This window comes from Lissotriton vulgaris, chromosome 7 (genome assembly GCF_964263255.1).
Source record: "Lissotriton vulgaris chromosome 7, aLisVul1.2, whole genome shotgun sequence".
Classification (NCBI taxonomy): Eukaryota; Metazoa; Chordata; class Amphibia; order Caudata; family Salamandridae; genus Lissotriton; species Lissotriton vulgaris.
The window spans coordinates 139,742,852-139,762,177 of NC_141695.1; the positions used below are offsets into that span (position 1 = coordinate 139,742,852).

Here is a 19,326-nt window from a genome sequence, read left to right on the forward strand (position 1 = left end):
TTCTAAACCAACTTTGTGCAATACAAACATCCCACAGGGACAGATGGAGCATGTATTTAGATAATGTGACGATAAGTGCCCGGGCGTTAACTAGTCTGAGGGGGCGCCTGCAAATCATGTCCACAATTAAATGCTTTTCCCGAAGGTGAAATGTAGATACATGGAAAACACATGTGAAATGTACAGGCACTGCAATCATATAGCGCTTGGTACTGGAGTTGGCTAGTTTCGATGCGCTCCCAGTTTTAGCCTGCAACGCATGCAGCGGGGACAGGATTTAAGCGAATTTTGTGGGATCTCGTTTTGATTGGGCATTTAATAATTAATTTAATAGGAGGGCTCTGGGTTTAAATGCGTTACGTGTACATATAGTGCGGTGTCATTAATAGCATGCTCATGTACGCTGTACTTGAAAATGTATATTACATTACATGATGCTGTTTCTATAGCGCTCTGTTAATATAAAAATACTTGGCGCTTTGAAGAGGTGTGCGGATTGTGTGAGACTGGAAATAAAGGGGCAGGAACACTTCTCTTCTTTTGGGGACATGACATGATGACTTCGGGATGACGTGTTTTTGTCACAGGCTGAGCGCGTGCAAAGACCTGTGGAAACAACTTCTTAAACGCAGCGCACCCTTCTCACAACAGCCGAGCTCAGATCTCAGACTGGGGTCTTGTGTGGATGTTGCTATCGCCGCTTCACACACCACAAACCTAATGCAAGGATATGTGTTTTTATTGCCCGATTTATTGCTGATCATGTTATCAGTCCAAAGCGGGTGACCTGCTGAGTTACAATTGTCGGGAGATTAAAGTGTAGTTAACAAGTGATATCTAACTCTCTGCAGCATGCGCCTATCCTGCTGAGCTGTTTAACTGAGCGGTTGGGACTGGTGCCAGCATTTTAGACAACTGACTGTGGGTCCTGATGTTTTTAAATCCCGGTTCTCCCAGTAGGCCATATTGTGTGTGTCATCCTGGGCAAACCATTTATCTCTCACATCTAAGTTCCCATAAATACCAGTTAGGAGGGTGTAAACAGTTGCTTATATTAGCAAATGCTTGCTGGGTCCAAATTTAAATAATTGGTCGTTTTTCATAGGTGTTACTAGCGGAGCATTACCTCATAGCAGGAGATGAGAAAGAACTGGGGACGGAGACCCCTAGAATGTGACAGCAGACAGGAAAACACAGGTCCCGTGTCATTGACCCGCTTACTCTCAACGCAGCCCAGCCTCCAGTTTTACACATACCCGATACCCCACACTCCTACCCCTTCCTCCCAGCCTCCCTTTCAGACTTCATTTCATTCATTCAGGGTTGTTATTTCCATGTTTCCTCTTGGGATACCCAACGTAGTCTCGCTCTACTAATTGATGTGTTTATATAGCGTGCAGTATCCATCCAGGAATGTCTAGGCGCTTCACTAAATTTACACGAAGACTGATAGCAGCAGCAGACATGGTCATAGTACAACCCTCCGAGGGCAATGAACGGCTGAGCCCATCACGCAGGATTCCTATCCATAGCACGGAGGTTACACGCAGATCGCTGCTGCGTGAGCGTTAACCCACTGAGCTGTCTCCGGGGCTCAGTGGATGGCCAAGCTAAGGTCAAGTCAGGGGCAGTGTGGGTTACAGGCGAGTTTCAGGCGCCTCCAGAACACATCTACTCCGCTCTCCCGAGGCGTGAAGTGGCCTGAGACACCCTAGGCCTGGCTCGGTGTTCAGGGGGGCCCCAGAACACGCGTACCCCACTTTTCCGCAGGCATGCTGCAGTTTGAGGCAGCCCGAGCTGGTCTAGTGCTTAGAGGTCTCCAGTACTTATATACCCCAGGAGGCTGCCGTCTGAGACAGCAGAGAAATGGCCTAGTGTTTAGGGGGTCTCCAGTACATACGTACCCCACTCCTCTGAGGGGTACTGTTGAGTGAGACCGCCCAGCCCTGGCACGGAGCTGTGTGAGACCGCAGCTCCGCCGGACGTCTGACATTCTTCTACATAATGCTCTGCTAATCCCGACCGAACCCGTCCATAAATAACGAAAACAGGTATCGGAACACAACGTGCATCTGCTGTGATTCTTTGCGCCTGGATATTGTGGCAGTAGCGAGAGATATCGGCAAATTTATTCACGGGTGAGAGCGCTGGTCAAGATGGCGGCCGCCCCGTGATTCAACGGTCTTCCTCCGGGACCCTTGCCGTAGCATTGGCGAATCACAATAACGTCAGGACTCAGCAGTGTTGGGGATTTTGGACTGTGTATTTCAGTGCCGATGTACGTCTATGCTGCTCATAGCGTGTGCGAATGGGGTTCGTCGCTGAGTGGAGCTCCTCGGGACCCGGCTGCGGCAGGATGACCTGATAGGCGACAACCGAAGGTAAGCTTTGAAACTAAGAAGTCCACAAAAAACGCAGAAGCTATTTCGGAAGGTGGTGGTCCGCCTGAAATGTCTTCAAACAACAACATGGAGAAGATTCTTCTGGCCATCCAATCGAACCTACAAGATATCAATGGCAAGCTCGATCACCTCACTTGTAGAATGGATGGCATGACAGACAAACTCGAAAAACATGGGGAGAGGCTTGATGCGGCCGAGGTGCGGATTTCAGAGGTGGAAGACGAGTCTAGAACCACCACAACGAAATGTAATGGATTGGACAGAGTGCACGAAGTGATACGTGCGAAGGAAGAAGAGTTGGAAGCGCGTTCCAGGCGCAATAATGTGCGTATCACGGGAGTTCCGGAAACGACGAACATTGGGCGCATGGAACTTTATGTTGAACAACTATGCACGGATTTATTTGGCTCAGAGGCCCTGTCTTCAGTTTTCATTGTTGAGAGAGCTCACAGGTCTCTCGCGCCGCGACCTCCGCCGGGCGCAACGCCCAGACCCATTGTTGCGCGCATTTTGAACTACCGTGATAGAGACACCATCCTCCGTCTTGCGCGTGAGAAGGGGCAAATAACGCACCAGGGGAACAAGCTGGAATTTTACCCCGATCACACAATTGCCGTTCAGCAAGCACGGAAGGAATTTGCTTCGGCGAAAGCGAAGTTACGTGAGTTAAATATTGTCTACGCCATGTTATATCCAGCCAGACTCAGGGTATCATGGGAAGGGAAAGCTGTCATTTTGTCAAACCCTAAGGCAGCAATGGAGTTTGTGAAAAACGTAAAGAAACAGGCGAAAAAGAAAGCCCTAGATGAACAGAATGCTGAATCTGATTGAGATGGTAATGTATCACATCGCTTACGCCCTGCTGGGCACTGCCAGTCTCATATTGTTTGCATCGGCACTGTAGAAGGTATGTGTGTTATCTTCACCATAACTTGCCTTTTGGCGTTCACTTGGTCGGAACACTGCCACAGCCACGGTCGGCAGAGACTGGTGCAGAGCTGTGCTCACGAGCAACGATATCACAGACTATGTTTACTCTGTTGTGCCGTGGAGAATATGATTATTGACATTTTTGCTATCATTCTTCCTGCACCCTATTGAGCACTGTACTGTAACGACAGGTGTATTACCCATGCAAGGCTCCGCCTGTGGAAGAGACAGCAACCTAGGCCCCAACATCTCAATGTATTACCTATGTCCGGCCACACATATGACGTCTAGTTGTTTAACACTGTTTTTCTTCCAGATTTACCTGATGTACAACCGCCCTTTCAATGTCTATGAATAATGCATAGGTCCAGGTTTAGTTTGGTCGCTTTACTGGTTCGGGTCTGTACTTCCCAAATGCCCTATTTATGACTGCGTATACTTAAGAGGGTCCATGACGGTTATGGTTACCGCCATAGTTGTATTTATTGTGTCTTAATTATGTTGAGTGCTACAGTGGTACGCCAGGGGTATGCCTAGTACTGCAATTGACTCATGCATCTCATGGCAATTTGAGTCCCTAGCTGCTTGCTGCATATCCTGTACTAGACTCCTTCATCTGACGACTGGAGGTACTCCACTATATAGCACCCCTGTTTAATGGTTCCATGGACACGTCTTTAAATAGCTTCTGAATACTTTTATTTATTTAATCTTTATTTCGACCATGTGGTCATAAAAGATACACATACATAAAATCACATGAATCTGTCACATTTATAAAACATCAATGCATACTATTCAAATTAAAAACCAGACTTTACAGATGATTGTTAAAAATAAGAGATTCTCCAATTTACCCAGCATTTTTTATAAGACGACTGCGCGTGTGCCAGACATTCGTTAAGAATTTGGAGAGTGCAAAAACAGTTGGGCCGGAAACATCACTTTTTAAAATCCGGTACATCGGTGCATGTTCCCTGCCACCCAAATTCTTGATCAATGGCAGCAGCCAGTACTTTCTAGCTGTCTTGTATGCTGGGCAGAAAAAAATCACGTGCAAGTCATTTTCCTCTTTGTCAACGCAAAGAGGACAAAACTTAATCGAAGGGATTTGCGCCCAGGTACTAGTAAAGGACCGTAAAGGCAGAGTGCCGTACCTCCACTGGAGAAATAACTTTCTGGTGAATATAGGGTATACAGGATCAAGCGCTTTCTCAAATGTATAAAGATCCTTGGTTTGCAGGAATAAGGAGGAAAGGGACCCCTCTGTCTGGGTAGCTATAACCCTAACCCTTTTGTGCTCGTGGTACAGCTTCGCAAGTGCTCTCTTAGGGATTCTTGGTGCTGTGATAGCTGGTTCGGTCCACAACTCGGGGAGCCCCAAATCTGTGCAAACTGACTGGATGTTTTGGACCCAGGGAATACTGAGCGCCTTGGGGTGTTTTAGTAGTTCGGCCAGTTCCGCCCTGTAATCGGCGAGATCGTCACCGCTCCAAAGCCTGCGCCAGAAGGCAATGGGTCTTAGACTTATCTCGTCGGCAAGTGGCCGTAGCCCTAAATCAAGCCTCAGAGGGAGGAGCGGGGTGCTAGAGGGAAGTGCGGTAATTTGTCTTAAAAACCTGTTTTCTGTACAAGACAAATTCCAGCATGGAATATGGCCCCACAATTCGGCCCCGTACAAGATCGCCCCCCTTGCCTGTGCCTTATATATCTGGATTAGGGCCCCCAATGGGCAATAGGTCGAACCGGTCATCATTCGTGTAATGCCCCCAGTGATTTGCACTAGTTTAAGGTTAGCCCTAGTTTGGTGGGTCTCCCAGGTCATGTTTTCATTGAGTGTCACGCCGAGATATTCGAACTTGGCAACTCTTTCCAGTCTCATTGCTCCTAGCAGGGGATTCGGGCGCTGTTTAGGGCTTGGATTCAACACCATATATTTGGTCTTTGTGGCATTGATTTCGAGCCCTCTATCCTGACAGAAGGCCACAAAGGCATCAAGTATCTTTTGAATGCCCATGGGTGTCTTGGATACCAGCAGCGTGTCGTCCGCAAACATTATTGCGGGCACACTGTTGCCATTCAGTTTAGGGGCATCTGTATAGTCGGTGGCATTTAGGTGAGCGAATATCCCGTTGACGAAGAGGCAGAACAGGGTCGGCGCCAGCACACAACCCTGTCTTACCCCTCTGCCCACGGGAAATCTATCTGTCAGCTCCCCCGACCTCCCACACCTCACCTGGGCATAATTATTATGATGGAGCCTTTGTAAGGTCAGTAAAATGTCTGGTGGAACGCCCATCCCTGCTAAGATGACCCAGAGTTTTCCCCTGGGCACGAGGTCGAAGGCGGCTCTTAGGTCCACGAAAATCGTGTACAGACTACCGCCCTCGAACCTCACTGTCCTCCAGCAGATCAAGTTCAATCTGAAGACCTGATCCACAGTCGATACCCCTTCTGAATACACAACTGACCTCTGCCTCCACATATCTGGCATCTGTCGGCGATGAGTACGTGCAATGCATGGGCAAGGTCGGAAGATCCAAATCTAGCTTTCACTTTGTTGCTTTACATGTCATTATATTATGCTGACCTATTCGCTCTTAGCATTGGGATCGCGGAGATGGGTGTGTTGGGATCTGGGGTCTGCCTTTGATTGTCGCTGGTGGGATCCGGGGTTGAGCCACGTGTGAACTGCTGCATTAACTGTTGTTTGAGATAATATGGTTGCATTAGAGACGTCCACGCCCGTGTCCTCGGGTGTTGAGTTGTGCCCCCTGCAGTCCTCCGAAAGGGTGTTCCCCACTAAGTTCGTTTGGGATGGGGAGGTCCTTATTTCCTCATTATTACTGGGGTGGTTATTCCTGGGGTCAATGGCTTCGGCAGATTTGGGTTGCTGGAGTGGGTGGGGGTAGGTGGGGGGGGGGTGTTTTGTTACTGTTTTGAGACCAATTGCTCCGAAACACATCTATGATGTTATGCTATTATTTAATGCACTAATTGTGAACGTTCCGACACGTCCTTGGTATATAACGCTTTGCTCTGTCACATCACACATACAGTACGTTGCCCGCTGTGTTGTTCATGACCTATGGCTGCTATGAACACTGACAGACGCAGAACACAGCTGCACCTCCTCACCTGGAATGTTAGGGGATTCACACAACCTAAAAAGATTAGGCAGATATTCTCTTACTTGAACAGGTGGGAGGTGGATATCGCACTGCTGCAGGAAACACACATCGCTCTTAACTCACGACATACCCTGGGCGCACGCTGGGCCGAATCCTCCTACACTTCACACTATTCCTCCTACTCTAGAGGGGTGATTACCTTGATTCGGAAGGGTACGAACTTCGCACACTTGGAAACGACTCAGGACCCTGAGGGCAGATTCGTTATTGTCACTGGCATACTGCGTGGCCAAAAAATTGCGCTGCTTAATGTGTATGGTCCTAATATTGATGCACCCGATTTCATTAGCGATCTGTGGGGCCGCCTTCAAGCTCTCCGAGGCACACACATCATATGTGGGGGGGACTGGAATATAGCCTTAAATGACGAGTTGGATAGATCACCACATTCCCACGAACCACACAAACACGCTAAGCTAACACTTCACCACTTAATGCGAGATCTTACGCTCACTGATCTCTGAAGGCATAAGCACCCAGACGCCGCCGGCGCTACGCACATCTCGGCTGTGCACAACAGCTGGTCACGCCTGGATTACTGGCTCGGCTCAGTAGACGTGGCACTTTGGGCCGCAGATATACAGGTTCTGCCCAGGACACTTTCCGATCACAACCCTGTGCTTCTTACACTGTCCGTCCCGAGCGACAATCCACCTCCTTTCCAGTGGAGATTTAACTCTAGAGCTTTGACGGATTCGATTTATGATCATACTATTCATACAGCCATGGTGGACTACTTCCAGCTGAACGAACCGACGGTGGATGACCCGTGCTTACTCTGGGAGGCCTTCAAGGCCACCCTCCGCGGGGTCTGTATGAGCACTACTGTGGGTATACTACGGGATATACAGCACCAGATCAGTAGTCGGGAGAAGCTAATGAGGGACCTAGAAAAGGCGTTTGAATCCACGCAAGACATCTCCTTGCTATGCGAACTGCGGCAATTGCACACAGAACATCTCGCTTACGTAGAGGATGAAATTAAATACTTAGACAAACGACACACTGCTAGAGCTTTCGGAGAGGGCAGTAGACCAGGGAGCGTCTTAGCGTCCAAAATATGTGAGGGTAGGAAGCGGAACACCGTCCTGCGTGTCCAATCCAATGAGGGGGACTATAAAACACAGGATGCCGACATATTGAATTGTTTCGTTGACGCGTATGGAGCGCTATATACCTCTAGCCCTATAGCATCCCCTGATGAAATATTCAGCTACCTGGAGGATGTGGCCATCGCCTGGCTATCCAACTCTCAGAGGGAATTTCTAGCGGCTCCCATCACAGTCGAGGAGGTCACAGAAATAATCAAGTCCCTCTCCAACAATAAGGCGCCTGGGCCAGACGGCTACACAAATGAGTTTTATAAACATTACGTTGACATTCTGGCCCCTCATTTAGTGGAGATGTTTGGTGCCGCATTCGATCGGGGCGAGTTGCCACCCACTCTAAGAGAAGCGGTAATCATTACATTGTTAAAACCCCACAAAGACCCTGAATTGTGCGACTCCTACAGGCCACTGTCGCTCATTAATGTAGACTCCAAAATCCTGGCTAAAGTTCTGGCTATTAGACTCACTCCCCTAATAACTAATTTGGTTCTTCCCGATCAGTCGGGATTTATCCCCACTCGTTCCACTGCACATAATACTAGGACGCTCTTTGCATTATCCCACTATCTACAGCCCTCCACGAGAGCTGTCGCTATTATGCTGGATGCTGCTAAGGCGTTCGATTCGGTCGAATGGAGCTACCTGATCACCATCCTTCATAGAATGGGCTTCCCGAAGAGATTTGTGCAATGGGTACTGCTGCTCTACACCAACCCTTGCGCGAGGGTGAGAGTGAACGGTTATGTGTCAAACGGCTTCCCAATAGGACGTGGCACAAGGCAGGGCTGCTTCCTTCCCCCCTGCTATTTGCCCTCGCCCTCGAGCCACTGGCCGGTAGGATCAGGCAGAAATATAAATCCTCGGCTCTGCGTTTTACTGAGAGACCCCTTCACATATCATTGTATGCTGCTATACGTGCGTGATCCTGCCATTAATCTAAACCCGCTTCTGAGGGAATACGTCAAATTTGAGAGACATTCTGGACTAGCCATTAACTGGACAAAGTCCTACGTTATTCCGCTGACTGATATGGCTGATCCTATACACACAGATTACCCTTTGGTGTGGCAGACGGATCCTATCCACTATTTAGGAGTGATGTTTCATAGAAATCCGGAGATGGTGATCAGGGAGAATTATGGAACAGTCATTTCCACCTTGGAAGATAAAATTTGGCGCTGGATTCAGCTTCCCCTGTCTCTGGCGGACCGCATTGCGATTGTTAAGATGAATGTCTTGCCCAAATTCCTATACCTGTTTAACAACATACCAATTCCCCCCCCCCCGGCGAGGTATTTCGTCGCATCAAAACACTGACACTACAACTCATATGGGCGGGCAAACAAGCGCGAGTCGACCTTCAGACACTGAGCTCCCGTGTATCAGAGGGAGTTTTGGTGTACCGGATTTTCTATTATATTACCTCTGCGCTCAGGCTCAATTTGCTGAGTGCTGGTTTCACGAGGTGCCCTACCTCACACATACAGCTATCGAGAAGGATGACGCGGCACCGGTTCCACTCACGTCCATACTCACTCATAAACGCCCGCCCCTTCATTCACATGATATTAATCCAGTGGACACTACCATCAAAGCGTGGAACAAATTGGGTCAGCTAACACACAGGTCACCATTGTTCGCCCCTTCCCTACCTTTAGCACATCACCAAGCACTGTCGGTTACTGGGGAATCGGTGGGCATGTCTTTGCTACAGCAGGTAGGCATAGCAAAACTAGGTGACCTATTCTGTGAAGGGGAATTCATCGAAATTGATAACATGACGTACATACAGAATAAATCCCTGTTGTTCATTTTTACATACTACAGATTGAAACAGGCGTTGAGGGAACACTACCCCACCTTCCCTCTCGAACCGGAATGCCTGAGTGCCTTACAACTAATAATTACATCCTCAAATACCTCCCATCTGGTCTCGAGGCTCTACTCCTCAGCTCAGTTGGATTTGCCTCACTCCACTGACAAAGCCAAGGGGTGCTGGGACGCAATCCTCGACGACCCGCTTTCTGAGCAGGAATGGCAGCAGGCGTGTGCACTGATTCAGATCCTTACCCCCAATGGCAATCTCAGAATCATACTTTAAATTTTTGCACCAAGCTTACTATACCCCGGCCCGCATGCACAAATATGGGTTATTGGATGTCGACCTATGTAAGCGATGCGGGAGGGAGGGTGCTGACTTCACACACCTGGCATGGTCATGTTCAGCTGTTCAGAATTACTGGGTTGAGGTGTTCACAACTTTGTCTGCCATGCTGGACTCTGACATTCTGTGTTCTATACGAGTGGGTCTGCTGGGCATCACAGCCCAATTTAAAGCCATCAAACAAAAATTCTGTGTTATTGCTCTGCTGTTGGCCAAGAGACAAGTGGCCCAGTGCTGGAATAGCTCCAAGAAACCGACTATCGCCAGGTGGTTGGGGGACATGGCCAGCTGCAGGGACAAGCTCATGACGTACGAGGAGGAACTCCCGGTGAAATCCAGACCCAAAGACTTCTGGTGTTATCTCACTGATTTCCTTAATGCACGGCAAGCTGGGGTGGGAGAACAAGAGGTACCGGAGGTGCCGCTTGGGTAAAGTGTTTTAGCGATTGCCATTCCTAATGTGAGCGTTGATGCTGGGAAGTGCAGGTGATTTTGAATTGCACTAATCTCTTACTTTCAGGGGTACTGGTCTCAAGTTCAATGTTGTACCTAGGCTTGTTTTTTTTGTGCCTAAGTTCGTCATCAAAATACAAATACCTTTACAAGACCCGTCTGTATGTTTTACACTGTCAATCCGACTGATTGTACTTTTGCACAGTACACTGCAACTGCTGTTTCTATTTTCGCAGCCGGCCCCAGGGTTGTAGGCTTCTGGCCGTGTAATGTTATAACTTTGCTGCAATAAAGGTCTTGGAAAAAAAAAAAGGTGTCTCTTGTGGCAAAGTACCTCTACAAAAGGAGAACGGCAATTGTGAAATGTCTTTCTTAGGCATGAAGGCGAAATGCTTTCCTAGCAGCACTCTACAATTTTATAGATTATAGGATCAACGTATTATTGAATACCGCCTTTAGCACTGAAACTCATCTGATGGCGTCTGTGCAATGGTGGGACGGTAGTGGGACAGGTGTTGAATTAATGGGATGGGCTTGGGGCCAACAGTCCAGCCAAGTGAAACAAACACATACATAGGTCGGCTAACAATCTAGCAATCACAATTCACTATTTCCTCTAATTTGGCATATAAACATAGGCCAGAAGCCTTTTCTCACACACCCTGCCTTCAGCTACTAGTTGCCCTAGCTATATAAAAATACATATAACATGGCATACGCTGCACTTGCTGTTGCTAAAGCCAACATATTTATCTATGTATACTTCTTTAAACCAAAAGCAAAAATGCTAAGAAAGAAATCCCCTAAAGACGGAAGATGAAATGAATAAGATGGTCTTCCTAAAGCAGCATGTATTCTAAAGAGATGCTTTAATTATGAAACACCTTCCTGAGCTCCGCCCCGTCCGGACCCCCTCTTCCGGGGCCCCCACCTACGCTCCCTGCACAGGGCCACCATGAGCCTGGAGCCGGCCCTGGACAGGGAGAGAGATCTTGTTCCCCCTTGCTTGTTTACAAAATGCATCGCCGTGGTGTTGTCTGTTCTTACTAACACCGGCGCACCTTTTATCCTTGGCAGAAAAGCCAGCAATGCCAAGCGGATCGCCCTGAGCTCCAGCAGATTTATATGTAACTGCTGTTCCTCTGTTTTCCAACGGCCGCTGACCTGAAGGTCCTGAAGGAAAGCTCCCCATCCTTCTAATGATGCATCCGTTGTTACCACTAGCGGAGCTGCATTTGCTAGAAACGACAGTCCTTGAGACACATTTGTCTTTTGTGTCCACCACTTTGCTGCCTGTCGCATCACTGGTGTTACCCTTATTATATAGTCGAAGGATCCCTCCGCCTGACGCCATTGAAGATCGATCTCTTCCTGCCATGGTCTCATCTTTAGCCTGCAGCAAGGTGCCAGTGGAATACAAGAGGACATTGTGCCCAGCAAGGATTTGTATCTGCGGACTGAAAGAGACTTTCTTCTTCTCAAGTCTTGAAAGAGGGACACAATCCTCAGTTGTCTTTCCTCGGAAGGAAACGCTTTGTTGCATTCTGTGTCCAATATTGCTCCCAGAAATGTAACACTCTTTCCGGGTGGAGGTTCGACTCTTTCTTGTTTAAAGTCAAACCTAAATCGGCGAATAAGTTTATGCAAGCTTGTGTTGACGCCTTGGTTTGTGTCTTTGATGTTGCTTTGACTAGCCAGTCGTCGAGGTAAGGAAATATTTGATGTTTTTGCTTCCTCAACACAGCTGCCACTGGAGCCAGGCATTTCGTGAACACCGCTATCCAGAATCGAAGGTACTGCCTTTGTGCAGGATGTATTGGCACATGAAAATAAGCGTCTTGTAGGTCCAATGTGGTCATATGATCCCCTGGGTTTAACAACGGAAGGATGTCCTGTAGAGATACCATTCTGAAAGATTGTTTCTTGAAATAGGTATTTAAGGATCTGAGATCCAGGATAGGGCGCCACTGGAGCCTCTTTTTCTTGATAAGAAAAAAATGGGAGTAAAACCCCTTGTTTTCCTGGGATTTCGGTACCGATTCTATTGCTCCTTTTCGGAGCATTGTCCGAATCTCCTGCCAGAGTTGATGCAGATGATTGTGCATCAGTGGCGTACAAGGGGGTGTCTGAATGAATTCTAGGGTGTGACTGAATCGAACTATTTTGAGGACCCATCGGTCCGTTGTTGGCCTGATATGCAGTGCTCACTATTCTAGTGATCACTATGTATCAGTCCAACCGACCCTTATTGATGATTGGTTGTAAGTCAACCGTAGACCAGCTATCCTAGTAGCATGGACAAGAGCAGTCTTTAGGCTAGACTCTAGAGGGCGTGTTAAGCCAGCTGTTATACCATCACATATACCACTTGAACACCAAGTGAAAGGACACCACACAAGTTGTTATGAAAATAAAAGTATATTTATTTAGAACACAACAGCCCTGGACTCTTTATGAGGATAGGGCGCTAAGCACAATACAAAGCTCTTAGGAAAATACGCAAAGTTGCACAATTTACACAAATGCCCGAGGGGCACGAAAAACCATATACTCTAGAAGTGGAATGCGAAATTACTAGCAGGTAAGTACTACGCTAATAGGCTTTGGGATCGCTAGGACTTGACTACTGAACCTTCAGATTACTAGCAGGAGGCCTAGGGAGATCGGGTGCAGAGTGTGCACTCTCACGCGGGATGCGGAACAAAGTCTATGGTTGCTAGGAATTACAAAGTTAGTGTTATCGGACGAATCCGACTAGGTAGAGCTGAAACGAAAAAGGATCTGGACCCTTGGATAGCAAAGCTATGCTGGAGCACCGAAATGCTGAGTTTACCTAGCCCAGGGGCTGCGGATGCATAGGTCTGGAAAGACGTCGGGAATCCTCGTTGCAGTCTATGGAGCCTGAAAGAAGAAGTTGCTGGCAGGCGACCAGTGAGGAGATTCGGATGGATCCAAGCCTGGATCGAAGATGGAAGACACCTGTAAGCAGAGGGGACCAAGTTCTGAATCACTAGCCAGTGATTCGATGGGCACCAGGATGGCACCAGATGGAGTCACCTCGACCAGGTGAGTGGGTGACGCTGGGCTCTGCAGTCTCACGGACCAGGAGGCGTTGTCGGCAACCAGGATGGAGGTGCGAGCTGTCCCACGATGGTATCTGCTGTCGACGTCGTTGGACCCAGGATTGGGGCAACAAGTCTTGGCAAATGCAAGCCCACGCGGCGGACTTAAAATGGCGTCTGGAGTGGACCAGGAGGGTCTGGGGTGCTCCTCTGTTGGAGGGCAGCAAGGGCCAGTCTGGGGCAACCAGACCAGCGGTGTTGATGTCGTCGTTCGTCGTCGGGAAGGCCACAAGCCAGCGGGCTAGTAGCCAGACAACGCGGTGAGCAGCAAAGAGCAGAAAGGCCCCACGCAGATCTCGTGGAGGCTGGGAGGCTGAACTTCGGTGCTGGAGCTGCTCAGGGTTGGGGCTTCTCACACCCCAAAGCACTCACTCGAGGATCCCTCGGCGGTCGTGCTGGGCAAGCGTCGTGCAGTCTTGAAGATGGCCGGTCCCTCGAGGTCTCGTCGCACCCACAGATCTCAGCTGAGCTGACGATGTGGGTAGAGGTCAGAGGTGCCAGGAAAGCCGGTTCTCGTCGAGCTGGGCAGTCTTGATACGGAGGAGAGACTTACAGCAGACCGCGATGCTTGGATGGTGCCTGCGGATGCAGGGTGACTACTCCTTAGTCACAAGGGAGAAATCTTGAGAAGAAGTCGAGAGATCCTTTCGTAGAAAGTAGTTTCAGGATTCAAAGATGATCTAATTTGGAAGGGGGCCCGCTCCTATCTTTATACTAGGAAAAGGGGCTGGCACGCGACTAGGTCCTGCCCATGGGTGGGACCAGGAAGGGGGGTGGTTACACCCCTCTCCCATGCCGGACTTTCCCCAGCTCAGGGGCTGGTGTGCCCCTGGAACTGGTTCTAGCCGGCAGATGCATAGTGAGCACCGGGGTGCCACTTGCAGTCACCTTCCTCTAAAGCCCTGCCTACCCAGGATACATAAAACCCTGTCTGGGATGGTGCTAGCACCGCCCCTGACAGGAAACCCTTTGTCCAAGCCTCCCTCGCTGGAAGGACTCCCAGCAGCAGGAGGTCAGACTTGTGTCTGTGGTGGCAGCATCCATTTTGTGATGCTGAGGCTTGAGTTAACTTTAACCGGGGTTCACATCACAGTTACATACATGTCGTGTCCCTCTAGAAGGGTAGAATGCTAACCCCGTCGCCAGAATTGGCGAAGGGTTAGTATTCCAATTCGTATGACACTTTACTCGACATGTTTTGATAAAGCGATACCAGAGTTGGCATATAACCGCGAGGATTATAATGCACTTAAGAGTATATGGTATGCGTTATCATGGAACAGCTATTTGGACTTGGTTCCGCAAGCTGCAAACGGGCTCAGCTCATGCCAGAGCACCATCTCACACAATTCCAAGCACTCTGCCTTCAGGATTGTCAAGGCCTGCCATAGGAGTGACTGATAGGAATCTGTGTGTCCATTTTAGGGTTAGATATAGGTATACTATATCTAAAGCAAAGGGTGATTACACCACCTTGCCCCAGCTGTCGTGCAGCCAGTTGTGTCAGATTTAGATGGCCAGCCAGGGGTGGCATAATACATGCTGTAGCCCCTGGTAGGCCCTGGGTACACCTATGCCCTGAGTTACAGGGTCTGATAAGGTGGCCCAGTACCAATTGGTAAATGCACCTAAGGTACATGTGTCAATTTAGTGAGAGAACAGCAAGGCTGTGGGTCTGATTAGCAGGCCCACAGCCAGAGAAGTCGTAAACCAGTGAAGCAAAAAGCAAAAATCTGGGGTGATAATAGGATTGCAGACCCTACTCTCCTACACAGTGTGTAAAGCATTTGTGAGCACATGCAGTAACCCAGTGACTACACTTCAGATGGACCCCACACAAGTTGTAGTATAAAAATAAGTATTTTTTATATAGACTTAACACAAGACCACAAACAACAAAAATCCACAATACTGTACTTAACTGGTAGAAATAGCTTAGTTCTCTTTAGATGTAAAATGCAACTGTTTGAGTTCAATCTACCATTGAATGCATAACGCTATACAATGAAAGTGTTGCAGGGAAGGTGAAGCGTCTGCTTGTTACATGCAAGAACGGTGATGCATTGGGTCCCTACTGCTGCGTAGGGGATGCGTAGGTTCTTCTCAGTGTGGGGATGTGATGGGTCGGTTTCTTACTGTGCTTCCGTGGCGATGCGGCCAGCAGTGCTGTGATGCGATGAAGATCCGTTGCAATGAAACAAAATGGTGTCTTTTTATTGTTGTGGCAACAATGCGTGCACGACCGACGCCGACTCAACGATTCTGACCTGCGACAGGCCCTGCGACACACTTCTCCGGTGATGCACCAGCATCTGCTGTGACGGCGACACTCTTCTCCAGTGATGCGAGGCGCTTCGGGTGATGCGATGGCGACAGCGGCAGTGACGGCACGCTTCTTCGTCTTCAGTCACGCTTCCAGCTCCCAGCGATATGCAGTCTCTCAAAAGGCCAAGCTCAACAGCAGGCACTTCAATTCCCAGCAAGGGAAGGCAGGGGAGCTGGTGGGTGAAGTCTGTTGTCCCTGAGACTTCAGCAGGAGGCAAGCTCTATCTCAAGCCTTTGGCGATCCTTTACAAGTTGATTTGAAAGTAGCACAAAGTCCTTTCTCCTTTCTTTGGAGGTCAGGCAACCACTGCAGGCCAATCCCCCAAACAGCACTTAGCTTAGAGACAGTGTCCTCCTCAGTTTCTCTGGTTCCTCTCCTCAGCAAAGGTTCTTATTGTTTCCAAAAAGTGATCCAAAATTCTTGGGTCTATGTCCCAATATTTATACAAGCAAATCCTTTGTCCTCTGAAGGCAGAGGGTCCTGTACACAGTCCAAACCAGTTCTGTGCAGTCCAGATGCACTTTGTTGACAAGACTCCTTCTTTCCTTTGACAGTGTGGGTCAGGGACATCAGACGCACCACAGGAGGTGGAGCCAGCTTTGTGGAAGGCAGGCACAGCCCTATTCAGACCCAGCTGCAACTCCTCCCACCCATTACCTCCTCGTTAGTCTTCCTCGCCACATGAGTTACAAAGTGAGCTTTAGCTCCACAACAGAACCCTCCAAAGCAAAAAAGAAACCACCTCCCACCCCCTCCCAACATGGCCGACCAGTCCCACCTGACCTCTATAAGAGGCGGGCCGGCCCAACCAATCAGCCTGTTTTTTTTGTTCTGCACGATTCTCTCCAGAGCACTGTTCAGGTAAGATGGGCCGGCGTGAGCTGGCCCTTGGGGTTTAGGGTGGAGGACCTGCTCTAGCGGTCTCGAGTGCCTTATGCCTGTAAATCCCCCCCCCCATCTTCCTTCCCCCGGTCCTGTGGGGCCGGTTAAGTACTGCTATAGCATGCCAGCGGTTTACAGGGGGGGGGGGGGCGGCAGGGGATATGGGGTGTTTGGACATCCCGGTGTATCCCCAGGTCGTTACTGATGGGCCCGGGCCACTCTGTGGGCTTTTTTGGGTCCTAAGCAGCTGATACCCTTTGTGTGTATGCACATATGTGTGTGCTGGTCCGCCTGCTCACAAACACAGCTGTGGTAAGTGTCCTGATTCTACCATTCTGGCTGTCTAAGGTATTGCAAAGGGTATTGGAATCGAGCTGCTCCCCTGTCTGCCTGCAGTTTTTTATTCACGACATGTATGCTGCGGTAGGGGGATGAATTGTGAGGCTAGTCGTGTCAGTTTCCGCCTCTCCCGACTGTGTTTTGTTAATGATTGGATATTCTCATTTACATGCTTATTTTACACAGCGCCCCGGCGAGGCGGGCGACTTCAAGGTACACACAGCGTGTGTTACCCGGCCTCGAGGGAGTCGCTAACGCTCCCTCGCAGAGGTGTTGGGTTTCGGCCCGTGCCGGTTTCAAACTCACGGCTGGCCTACCTTGCCTGTCGGCGGGACCTCGGGGGCTCCGCTGTCTGGGTCCGGTTGGTCTCTCCACGGCTGCTGTGCGGCTGCTGTGCGACGCCGCCTCCATGCGTGTATTTTGGCCCTACGGGCCGCGGCGGTTTGCGGAGCTGTTGTTGACTCCGTACGCCCCCCGCCCCCCGGGGGCGGGGTTTGGTGCCTCCAGGTGTTTTTTCTTCGGTCCTGCAGTGACCTCCAGTGGCGCAAAGCGTGCGGTACTTGTACAGCAGTACTTGCACTGAGCCATGCCGAGGTTGTTAGTTCGAGCCTCACCTGGAGCTGCTGATTGGTTTTCATAAACCATTTCACTACAAGTGAAGATTAGACTCAGGATAAGGAGGGCTCTTACTAGAGAGTCTTAACTTCTTTTACAGCTAGAACGCAGCGTACAACCAAGGAGCTATGGCTCAAAAAGGAGCTATAGCTCAAAGGTACGGCTTGTGCCTTTGGTAGGGACAGCCCTCACAGGCCAGGGTTCGAATCCTGCCAGTGCTGTGGAAATATCCCAGGGTGGGAAAATTTCAATACTGTGTAATGGGCTGTTTCCTCCTCGAAGTCGGGGTTCGTTCCTCGGCAGGGGGCCATTTTTTTTGTCTGTGCGGCATCACAGGCACGTTGTGAATACAGTTTCACTACGGTTCAGGTGTCCGAAGGGAGTAGTGTGGCTCAAGGGTTTGAGCGGCAGACCCTGTTGCGGAGTTCACTCCCCCGCCTCGGCGGGTCTTGGGCTCGAAATTCAACGGACCTGATAGATTCTCGACTCGGGGCCCATTCCATTGTTTGAGTCCCGCTTTGCGACTCTGGGCAAGGGCTTGCTTATTCTCTACAACGCGACGGAAGCCTGGCCTCCGCTTTAACCCAGTTTTGTCTGGCTGTCGCAGGCAACACAATGTTAGTGTTCGCGTTGTTTGAGGTGGCATTTGCTACTGACAGTTACAGTACGGGCCTCGGGGTCGACTGCACGTCCGGTACTTCTGAGCTACTGTCTTATTTTCCTTGGGTAAGCTTGGACTAGGTGTCATGTCCTGCTTCTCTGTGGTTCACGGGCGCGTCCTAGGAACGGTGCGACGTAGACTGTTTTCCCATTCTGACGCCCTGGCTCGTCAGGTTGCGCCGGACCCGAGGTGTTGGAGTGGCCGGGTGGCTGTGCCCTCTGGTCTCCTTGGGGGGGCGATGGATCCCTTCTGTCTCCATCTGCGGGGTCTCCCTGTTTGGCGACGCTTGCCCTTCGGGCCGTGCGCGGCGGGGACCCCTTGACCCCCCTCGCCTCGTCTTCTGCTCGTCCTGTCTCTTCTAAACGAAAATTATTTCGCCTTTTCCTAAGGGTTTCGGTGGAGAGGAACATTTACGAGTTTATTCAATTTTTTTTTTGAGCCTTCCCTCAGGTGAGGCTGGAAAATTGGTACAGCGGTCCCGGGCAGGCCCGGGCCCTGTAGGCGCCCCGCGTTGGGCGGGAGTTCCCCGCCTCGGCGGATCTTGGGGGCCGGTTGCGTCCCCGGTCCTGGGTTGTCTAGGCATCGGTGCCTAACAAACCTGGAGTCACGTTCTACGGCTCTGAGCATTGATGTGCACTTAGGGCCCCTACGCAGGGAGGTAACGCGAGTGCGTGGTTTTTTTTTGCCCCGCGTTGGGCGAGAATTTCCCTCTGCCTGCGGCGGGGGTATCCCCGGGTCTGTCTCGGGGTGCGTCTCCGCGCATGGCTCCGGTCTCCCGGCCTCTGCCTGCGTCCATGATGCTGGGCGTTGGGGAGGTGGACTTGTCTCCTTTTCCGGACGCAATGCTGGGGAAGGAGGGGCGTCCCTGTCGGCAGTGACGGCACACGGCCTTCCTTCGGGCTCCCCATCCGCCTGTGGCTCCGGGCCCGTGTTTCGTCTCCCCCCGGTCTTCCTTAGGTCACCCCTAGGTTCTGGCTTTCGGGCCTACGGCCATACCGCCCTGTAAGCACCTGATCTCGTCCGGTCTCGGAAGTTGAGCAGGGTCGGGCCTGGTTGGTACCTGGATGGGAGACAGTTGGGGGGGGGGGCGGCTCCGTCCTTGGTCTCGCCTGTTGGTTTTTCCGGACACCTG

General features: G+C 50.2%; 1 protein-coding gene and 1 non-coding gene across 2 annotated transcripts in view; one reads left to right on the forward strand and one right to left on the reverse strand.

The window, feature by feature from the left end:
* Window positions 1-19,326, reverse strand: part of LOC147701016 (phospholipase A2 inhibitor and Ly6/PLAUR domain-containing protein-like) — a 773,169-nt gene that overhangs the window by 151,240 nt on the left and 602,603 nt on the right. The gene's annotated exons all lie outside the window — the stretch shown is intronic.
* LOC147701017 (U5 spliceosomal RNA) lies at window positions 18,536-18,652 on the forward strand. Its single transcript, XR_015298537.1, has one exon. It is a non-coding gene; the product is annotated as a U5 spliceosomal RNA (small nuclear RNA).